Consider the following 11,054-nt stretch of genomic DNA (forward strand, 5'->3'; position numbering starts at 1 on the left):
TTAATAACTCTCCACCTAATACAGCCCTACAGCCACTCAACCTAGAGCTCACTTTCAGAACTTGGGGGTTACTGAGTGTAAAAGTCCAATGAAGAGGCATCTAAACACATTAATCACTCCATATTATACAAGCATCACATGCAAACAGATACATGATTGCTGTGCATTATACACAAACAACAGATAGTTTATACATTATTTCTTGATAAAGATATCAGTACACAACTCTTCTGCATTCAGGAAGTGCAAAATGTAATAGTTGCCCAGGCAACCTGACTAGCCTTCAACTCACATGCTGTTTATTAGTGGCAGTTGTGATGTATCCCACAGTGCAAATGAATCCATTCCCTTTGTGCAGTTACTAGGTATGTGAGAGTGGAATGACTTCATGGTGAGGGCTGTTTTGGGATAGGCCTTGTGAGCCAGATAGCACAAATGTTTGAGAGTTTCAGAGATGATAACAGGTCTCTGGAGGAGTGAGTCTCTTCTGCACACTTCACTTATGATGGCACTAAATGATTTGTGTCAGATGTTGCGGATGTTTGACAGGTAACAGCTACTAATATTACATATAGACAGGTGTTCTCTCTACCATACCTTTTTAAAATGTACAATATTTAAGCTTTACAAACAAGAAACAACAAGAAGAAAGGCTTCATTCCTACTAGAGAGGAAAAGAAAACCACTAATTGTGTGTTGACAGATCTTTACATGACATCTTTTAGCTCAGAGACTACTTACCCCAAACACTATTCTGACTTAAATTGAGTTTAATAGGAAAATTAACAAGCACGTCAACTATTTTGACCCGTGAGGTATTTCATACCATGCTCTGCTTGTCAAGATGTAAATAGCTGAGTGATTTGGAATGAAATCTCAGAGGATCATCAGCTAAAGGTTAAAATAAAGAACAGCTGCTTAGTAGCTGGAATAATCTCACAGTGTGAAAGCCCAGAGGGCAGCAGATGTGTGAGAGTTTTTTCAATGTCTCAGCAAGAAATGTGCACAAACACCATGACAAAAAAAAGAGGAGGAAAGAATAAAATAAGATTTACAAAATACTATCAAATGTACTAACTATTACTAAAGAACTTAGTGTGAAGAAGTTATGTTAAACAAAAACAAGGACCGTGACGTCATCCGGCATGGCGCAGCCGGGGCCCCACCCTGGAGCCAGGCATGCCCGGTGGCCAGGTCTCCCCCCATGGGGCCCGGCCGGGCTCACCCCGAAGGAGCGACGTGGGGCCGCCCTCCCGTGGGCTCACCACCTGCAGGTGCATAGGGCCCCGACAGCCCGATCCCTGGACATGGAAACTAGCTTTAGGGACGTGGAACGTCACCTCGCTGGCGGGGAAGGAGCCTGAGATTGTGCGTGAGGTTGAGAGGTACCAACTAGAGATAGTCGGGATCACCTCCACGCACGGCTTGGGCTCTGGAACCACACTCCTTGAGAGAGGATGGACTCTCTACCACTCTGGAGTTGCCTATGGTGAGAGGCTGGTGTGGGTTTGCTTGTAACCCCCCAGCTCAGCCGCCATGTGTTGGAGTTCACCCCGGTGAACGAGAGGGTTGCTTCCCTGCACCTTCGAGTCGGGGATTGGTCTCTCACTGTCATGTGTGCCTACGGGCCAAACGGCAGTGCAGAGTACCCGGCCCTCTTGGAGTCTCTGGGAGGGGTGCAGGAAAGTGCTCCGACTGGACACCCACGTGGGCAGCGACAGTGACACCTGGAGGAGCGTGATTGGGAGGAACGGCCCCCCTGATCTGAACCTGAGCAGTGTTCTGTTATTGGACTTCTGTGCTAGTTACAGCTTGTCCATAACAAACACCATGTTCAAGCATAAGGCTGTCCATCAGTGCACGTGGCACCAGGACACCCTAGGCTGGAGGTCGATGATCGACTTTGTGGTTCTTTCATCCGACCTCAGGCCGTATGTCTTGGACACTTGGGTGAAGAGAGGGGTGGAGCTGTCAACTGATCACCACCTGGTGGTGAGTTGGATCCGATGGCGGGGGAGGAAGCTGGACAGACTCGGCAGACCCAAACGTATTGTGAGGGTCTGTTGGGAACTCTTGGCCGAGTCACCTGTCAGAGAGATCTTCAACTCCCACCTCCGGCGGCGCTTCGACCGGATCCCGAGGGAGTCTGGAGATATTGAGTCCGAGTGGACCATGTTCTCCACCTCCATTGTCGATGCGGCTGCTCGGAGCTGTGGCCGTAAGGTCTCCGGTGCCTGTTGAGGCGGCAATCCCCGAACCCGGTGGTGGACACCGGAAGTAAGGGATGCCATCAAGCTGAAGGAGGAGTCCTATCAGGCCTGGCTGGCTTGTGGGACTCCTGAGGCAGCTGACGGGTACCGGCAGGCCAAGCGGACTGCAGCCCGGCTGGTTGTGGAGGCAAAAAATCGGGCCTGGGAGGAGTAGACTACCGGTTGGCCTCGAAGAGATTCTGGCAAACTGTCCGGCGCCTCAGGAGAGGGAAGCAGTGCCCTACCAACCAGGGTGGGAATTATACCGTGGCCACGCGGCCATGGCCGCCGTTGCCCTACACTTTGGCCTTCATGCCCCGTGAAAAATAAATCATCGTACGGCCACAGTGGCCTGTGTGCCCTGGCCCTGTCCAAGTTCCATGTATAAAGCAGAGCATGTGAGCGGAGTGGAGCGGAGTGGAGCGGGAGCGTGCGGATCTTGGACAGAGCGCAGAGCGGCAATTTCAAAAGGACGGAGCGTCGCCCTATTTCCCGCTCCAGTTTCGCTCCGCTCACACCACGAGTCTGAAGCATGCTCAGTCAAGCCTGACCCTTAATCCATCTGTCTTGCACAGTCATCAACAGTAGACTATTTTCAGTCAAAACTCAGCTCAATAATGGAGTTCAAAAAGTACTTCAAAAAGGAAAATGAGAAGTCATACAGGTGTAGCCTACTATTAATAAGTCGCTCCGGAGTATAAATCGCAACAGTCAAAAAATGCGCCATGAAGAAGAAAAAAACACATATGCCTAGCCTAAGTCGCACTGGACTATAAGTCGCATTTATTTAGAAATTTATTTCACAAAAAAAAAAAAAAACAATGTTACAGACTGGACAGTTCTCCGTTACGGACGTGAGCGCTCTGAAAGTGGCACTAAAAGACTGCTTTATAAAACTTTCACAGAGACCTCAAGCAGAAAGCACAAAGCCTGTCTTTAAATTTAATTTCGTTTTGTATTAATTGTATCTTAATTTTAATCAATGTTTCATCAACCAATTGTCTGGATTTAATAAATTAGAAGTGAATATATTAGAAAATAGATAATCACGACACGAAGGCGCCGGCGAAACTGGAGCTTGTCTCATAAATGAACCGAAACTCAGCGTATAGCCTACTTGCCTCACAGACCTGAGACATATATATAAAGCTTGAAATGTCTACTTTTAAACAGAACAATTCAAAACGAAAGAAAACAGACTGCTCTCTTATGTAATCCGTATGAAATGTGCATTTCTCTCTGGCGCGTTCACTACTGCGAAGATCGCGAGTCAGCATCTTTCCAGCCGACACAGACATAAAAATAAAAAAAAACTAGTTTATTAGTAAACAATTAAAATGTCTCCTGCTATATTTTACATATTCATAATCATTAATTTTGCCGGTTCGTTGTGACAGCTTTTAGATGCTTTATTGGCAGCAGTGCCACCCTTACATCGCACCAGCACCTAAAACATAGAGATTTTTTTCTTTTGGGGGCATTTTGTTTGTGTTCAGACTTTCTCAGTTGTTTTTAGGCGCGATGTTAGAGGACGCTGCTAATAAAGTTGCTAGTAGGCCTAAACATTGGATTCACGTTTATTATTATAGGCTAAAAAAAAATACCCCAGTTTTTAACATTGGATTCACGTTTATTATTATAGGCTAAAAAAAAATACCCCAGTTTTTATGCCGTTCGTATCATTTTATTTTGTTGTATTTATCCGCCACACCTTGAAGGCCGGTCCGTGAAAATATTGTCTGATATTAAACCGATCTGTGGCGCAAAAAAAGCTTGGGGACCGCTACAAGTGATATACATGTAGATTTTTTTCCTTTTTTGGAGCGAACTGGGGGGCGATTTGAGTGGAGCGCGAAGCAAACTGCGTTGAGCGCTGAGCGATAATGATTGTGAGAGGGTGTATACCTTCTGGATGAAATGGTTCTCTCTCTCTCTCATTAAAAAATGTTTTTTTTATTAAAAAAGTCATAATCCATGTCTTATTCCAAATTAGGATGTTATGGTATCAATCTGAATGGGAAAACCATCGAATTGTACTCAATGGCCTTTGTGCCCTGTCATATGGCCTTGGTGCCCCTAAAAAAAAAGAAAAGGTGGAGGCCAAATGGCCTTGCCCCTAAAATTACATAATTCCCACCCTGCTACCAACACTGTTTACAGTGGAGGTGGGCAGCTGTTGACCTTAGCTGGGGATATTGTCGGACGGTGGAAGGAATACTTCGAGGATCTCCTCAATCCCACTGACACGTCTTCCATTGAGGAAGCAGAGGCCGAGGGCTCGGAGGTGGACTCGTCCATCACCCAAGCTGAAGTCACCGAGGTAGTCAAGAAGCTCCTCAGTGGCAAGGCATCGGGGGTTGATGAGATCCGCCCTGAGTACCTCAAGTCTCTGGATGTTGTGGGGCTGTCTTGGCTGACACACCTCTGCAACATCGCGTGGCGTTCGGGGACAGTACCTTTGGGCTGGCAGACCGGGGTGGTGGTCCCTCTTTTTAAGAAGGGGGACCAGAGGGTGTGTTCCAACTACAGGGGGATCACATTTCTAAGCCTCCCCTGGAAAGTCTATGCCAGGGTACTGGAGAGGAGAATTCGGCCGATAGTAGAACCTCGGATTCAGGAGGAACAGTGCGGTTTTCGTCCCGGTCGTGGAACACTGGACCAGTTCTATACCCTCTCCAGTCCACATGTGCTTTGTGGATTTGAAGAAGGCATTCGACTGTGTCCCTCGCGGCGTCCTGTGGAGGGTGCTCTGGGAGCATGGGGTCTGGGGCCCTTTGCTGAGGGATGTCCGGTCCCTGAACGACCGGAGCAGGATCTTGGTTCGCATTGTCGGCAGTAAGTCAGACATGTTCCTGGTGCATGTTGGACTCCGGCAGAGCTGCCCTTTGTCATTGGTTCTGTTCATAATTTTCGTCTCTGCTTTTTGCGGATGATGTTGTCGTGTTGGCCCCATCAGACCAGGACCTTCAGCATGCACTGGGATGGTTTGCAGCCGAGTGTGAAGCGGCTGGGATGAGAATCAGCACCTCCAAATCTGAAGCCATGGTTCACAGTCGGAAAAGGGTGGCTTGCCCACTTCAGGTTGGTGGAGAGCTCCTGCCTCAAGTGGAGGAGTTCAAGTATCTTGGGGTCTTGTTCACGAGTGAGGAAAGGATGGAACGGGAGATTGACAGACGGATCGGTGCAGCTTCTGCAGTAATGCAGTCGATGTACCGGTCTGTTGTGGTGAAGAAGGAGCTGTGCTGCAAGGCGAAGCTCTCGATTTACCGGTCAATCTACTTTCCTACTCTTACCTATGGTCATGAGCTGTGCGTCATGACCGAAAGGACAAGATCCCGGATACAGGCGGCCGAAATGAGCTTTCTCCGCAGAGTGGCTGGGCCCTTAGAGATAGGGTAAGGAGCTCGGTCACTCGGGAGGAGCTCAGAGTAGAGCCGCTGCTCCTCCACATTGAGAGGGGTCAGCTGAGGTGGCTCGGGCATCTGTTCCGGATGCCTCCTGGACGCCTTCCCGGGGAGGTGTTCCGGGGCGCGTTCCACCTGGAGGAGACCCCGGGGAAGACCTAGGACAAGCTGGAGGTATTATGTCTCCCGGCTGGCCTGGGAACACCTCGGTGTCCCCCCGGAAGAGCTGGAGGAAGTGTCTAGGGAGAGGGATGTCTGGGCATCTCTGCTTAGACTGCTGCCCCCGCGACCCGGCCCCGGATAAGCAGAAGAGATGGATGGAACTTAGAGAGGGAATTTCCCTTGTGGTCATACAAACAGTATCTCTTCTTAAAGTGTCGTTCAAAGTAAGAGACTATTGGTTGGCATCCATGCAAACAATGACTTTAATTCATGTTTCATTTGTAAATATCTAGTTCTGTCATGAAACTCTAGATGGTGCAGGCTGAGAGGTCATTAATATAATCTGTTAGCTGGTATCGTTTACTATATGGCACAAGCTGATTAGTCTCTGTTGCATCAGCAGCCAAGAGATTGCTTGCTCAACATTTTTGGTTCATTGTTCACTGTAAGCTGGTCCTGCAGCACGCTATCAGAGTTCCTCTGAAACCCTCCACCTCCCCCAGCTCCACCTGTCTAGATCTGCTACGGGTAATTTCATGTATGCTATTTGCATGGCTACATGCTCACAGCAGCATAGCTGTGCAAACTATCCCAAGAGTTGTCATGATAGAGTTCCCCTCCCTGATTCTATCACTATATCAGGCCCCTTTTGTGCAGAGATGTACTGATAGCACTCTAGGACAAAAAAATACAAGATCAGTCATTCCACCACATTTTATTTTGTGGAGTCCTTGAGGAGCACAGTAGTTTGACGTACAGGAAGGGAAGGGGACCTGAGGAGATTGGGGTGAATAAACCACTTCAGAGTATTTCTATAAAACACAGCTGTTCTCTGACTCAACACAAGATTATGTCCACAATTACCATTTCACAGTGTCAGTATGTTTGTGTCTGTAGACACATTTGTGTGAGATGTTTCTCTGTTGGCATGTCAGTCAGAGTAGTTGGCTGTATCTTAATCACACTAATGGGTTAAATCTGCTTGTTTTGTCATAACATAAGACCTCGGTAGGAATGTTATCCTTTCACGACGAAGTTCACGACCATGACATCCTCCAAACAATCTACAAGAATTTAAGCAAGATTAGAGGGATAGTTCACCCTAAAATGAATAAAGTCTTCATTTACCCATCCTCATTCATCATTCCAAACTTTAATGACTTTCTTTCTTCTATGAAACATAAAAGAAGATATTTTGAAGAATGTTAGTAACAAAATAGTTTTGGTTCCCACTGACTTTTATTATATGGACAAAAATACAATCAAAGTCATTGGTAACTGGTTACTAACATAATCTTAGGGAAGTAACATTTTTCTATTTAATTTATTTCCCAAACATGTCAGTTCCTAAATGAAGTATTTATCGTCAAAAATTGATATACGTGTGCAAGCACTTCTAGGCTATTATTTCTTTGTGGTTGTGAGTTGATCCTACATCAGTGTTGGCTATTTTTGTTACCACTAAGCCAATATATTGTAATCCAAGAACCCAGAAGAAGCTGGACGACTGCGTGCTAAATTTATGCCAGTGAGTGTAGCTGTTTGAAATAAATCTCTGGAGAAAGTTATTGATGGACTTGCTGTTCTTACACGTTTATGTTGAGACAACAGTCACAAACACAGCAATGAGTATGAGAAAAAGATTTAGATACCAGTCAGAGTGAAACGGAAGTCTGAAAAAGATCAGCCGTGTCCAGACACACAGTTTCGGAATGACCTGTGGAAAAGGCTCTCACCCCTTTGTTTATAATACTGGGTGGCAAATGAGTGACGAAACCTGTGGTGTGTCCGGGAAGTAGACATAAATCAGGTCTTGCTTACTTACCTCCCAGACTTCTAATGAGGACAAGACATTCGTCAGGAAAAAACACAAATTTCAGGGGCCCTGAAACAAGAATAAAATGAGTCCTGCCAGACTGAATAATTAGCCATGATCAAACCTTCACAAAAGTCAGTGATGCAATGAAGTCACTTTGAAGCTGAGGAATGAAACACTGATTCACTCAGAAGTTAGGTTGAAATAAACAATTTATAAAACATTTGCAATAATGACCGGCTGACTGCACATTATTCGGCGTATTACATGGCTACTCACTAAATAAATAAACATGAGGAAATTAAATGCTGATTTTGAGTTTAAATAATTTGATAATCTTAACTGTAAGATTACAGAAAAATACTTAAGGTCATTTTCAGAACAGATGATTACTGAGATGCAAGATGATGCCAGTTGCGTCTGTAGGAAACAAGAGAGAGATGAATATAGCGCCAGTTTCAGTTACCTGGATGAGCGGACTGATACACAGCCATTAATGACGGTAGAGATTCCAGAAAGTACATAAAACAAGAAGAGTTTAGAAAAATCAATTTAAAGGGACTGTGTGTAGGAATTTCTCCCATCTAGTGGTGAAATTGTATTTTGCATTCAAACGAATAATGCTCTCCAGCGCCGCACTTTTTTAAATGCGCGTTGCATCTACGGTAGCCGTTATGTACTAAAAAGCTATGACAGGATGTCTTATAATAGCACTTCGAGTTTTTCTTCGGGTGAACAGGTTTGTTATTTAAAACAAACTGAAACTTGAAACAACGAAAAAAAGAATGCTACAGTATGAATTACTGACTGTGAAAAACATTAACTATGGTAATTAGTAGTAATGCCTTCTTTACTCGTTATATTTTTTGAAGTACGTGCATTGTTAGATATCATCATCATCAGAGCCTTCTCTAACGTTACTTTACTCAATAGCTGCTATTCATCAAAGAGCCTGTTTAACTTTTAACTATAAATGTTCTACTGTCTATATAATAAAGTACACAACCAAGCAATGAAAAAAAAGCTTGTAATTAAGACCGTAACACTGACTTACCTGTCGAGAAGAAAGCAGGCAACTTCAGGGTCTCTTTTGAAAGCTTTCTCCTGCATTAGCTATCCCGACATTAACCCTTGTTTTTGTAATCTCCGTTCACGTTTCCTTTTACGGTCTATTTTGGACTTTTTCGACGGCGAGGACTCCTTATCCTGTGACTCAGCATATGTATGAATGAACGGTGTATAAATAACCGTACAGTGCAGCCTTTTAAACTTGCCGGGGCAGTGACAAGCGCCTCTCACTGCTCTGCTCCAACGCTTCTGCTGGCTTCAGTCACGTGACGCTGGTTCTGAACGAAACGCGTTGTGGAAACGCGTTGGCCTAGTACTTTTTGTCCCTCTCTGCTATTATAGTTTTTCAAGATGGCGGAACTACATGGAAGCCTCCGTGGACCTACCCGTCCCATGTATATAAAGATAATAAATTCTTCGTTTACGAGGATTAGTCTGATCATTGGCATAGGTATTTGTACACCATTGAGGGCATATTTATTAATAAAAATATTGATTTTAGATAATAAAATACCTAAAAAGCTACACACAGTCCCTTTAAGCAATATTCACATATACCTATGGATATTACTCACTTGACGTTAAACTAAATAAAAAAGGTCAGAGTTGTGGCAGCACAATTTTACCAAGAATTAACAGAGATGACTGTACAAAACAAACATGAGGCTCTTGAGAGGATGGAGGGGCCGTTTGAGGAAAAAAGCGAGAAGTTAAGCGGAGAACACAATCAGTCTTAAAGTTTGAAATGTTGCAGATAGAATCAAATAAGCAGACAGCTGAATGCAACAGGCAGAATGAGGGAAAGCAATTAGTGAGTCTAAAGTAAGAAGAGCTCCCAGAAGAGCTCAGCTAAATTCCTACAGCACACATCCCAGGGGTTTGAACATTTAACAAGCCCATGTGAGCGCTTATCTGCAAACACAAAATATAGTAAGAAATAAAATAGTTTGGTAACTTTTGCATGAAGGAGTAGTATCTGGCATCCTCCATAAAAAACTAACACCCTATTGAACCATTCATTAAACTAAGAAGACCATTTATCATGTCTATCATGTCATCTGTCAATGAATTACCAGTTGACATCTAAACAAACACAAGCTCACTTCTCCATGAGGTTGTACAGAAAAGATGATTTAATGTACATGCAAGGGTATGGTCTCCACCATTCTGGAAAAAAACACTGGCCCCCATTCTCAGGTGACTTTTGATTAATCACATCACTTAGCAATGTAAATAAATATTTTCTCAATATTTGAGATTAGAATGGTATTTTATCTAGCTGTAACTGTAAGTTTTTCCATAGATCTTGAACTCTTCTAAGCATTTGATGTTTGAATATTAATAGCATTGTGCTTGAATGCTTTTCTGAATTCAGCCACTGATTGGGCCATTTGCTTGTGATGACTCTGATTGGTGGATTTTTCTCTTCAGGATTATGGATATTGTAGTTAGTGCCTGGATTTTGTCAATTAAATACTTTTTTTTTTAAAGAATTAGATTTTTTTTTTAAACTTCCAGTCAGAACATGACTGCAATCTATAAGTAAATCATCTCCCATTTTTTAAAACATGATAAAAAAAATGTATAAGCTGATCTGTACCTTACAAATAACATAAAGCAAATAAACTCAAAAACATATGTCAGTTTAATGTTGTACATCTTTATTTTGTAGACATTTAATTAAGATTCTTAATATAACTACATTTTACTGGGGCCCCACTGGAAGTTTGCCAAGGCCTCCTAATGGGCCCCAGCCCCCTGGTTGAGAACAACTGTATATAATTCAAATTAGCATAAATTCGGAGCCAAAAAGCTCAGGGAATAATTCTGGAACAAGATCTATCACACAGCAAACAGTCTTATAAACAAAACATTAAAAGCCCATGGTACTGTTTGTTCTGACCACAGTATCTTGACTCAGTTTGTTTCTTTTAATGAAGACACAAAAATGAAAAAGTTCAGCTTTGCTTCAGTAAACAGGGGTGGAGGGAATCATCTCTGGTCTTTTTTCAGTTTATGTGAATTCCAGCGGTGAGAGAGATTAGCATGCTCTTATCATGTTCTTCCTCTCACTGCTTGTCCAACATGTTATTACTAGGCTACCTGTGTTTTAAAATCCATTATCGTGAGTACTGTATCACAGTAATGAAAGGCTTGCCAGGGCATCTCTCCACATATTTGAGGCATGTTACACGCTTTGCTGCATTTGAACCAGACAGATTGTTCACACCTTATAAAAACATTTACAGGACCAGCCCACATCAGTTTGTATGAGCACTGTACAATATCGAATGGTGTCATGCCTTGGATTACCAGATACCAGAGGCTAGTAGATCAACGACATCAAAGCAGATG

The sequence above is a fragment of the Abramis brama genome (genome assembly GCF_963993115.1).
Source record: "Abramis brama genome assembly, chromosome: 3".
NCBI lineage: Eukaryota > Metazoa > Chordata > Actinopteri > Cypriniformes > Leuciscidae > Abramis > Abramis brama.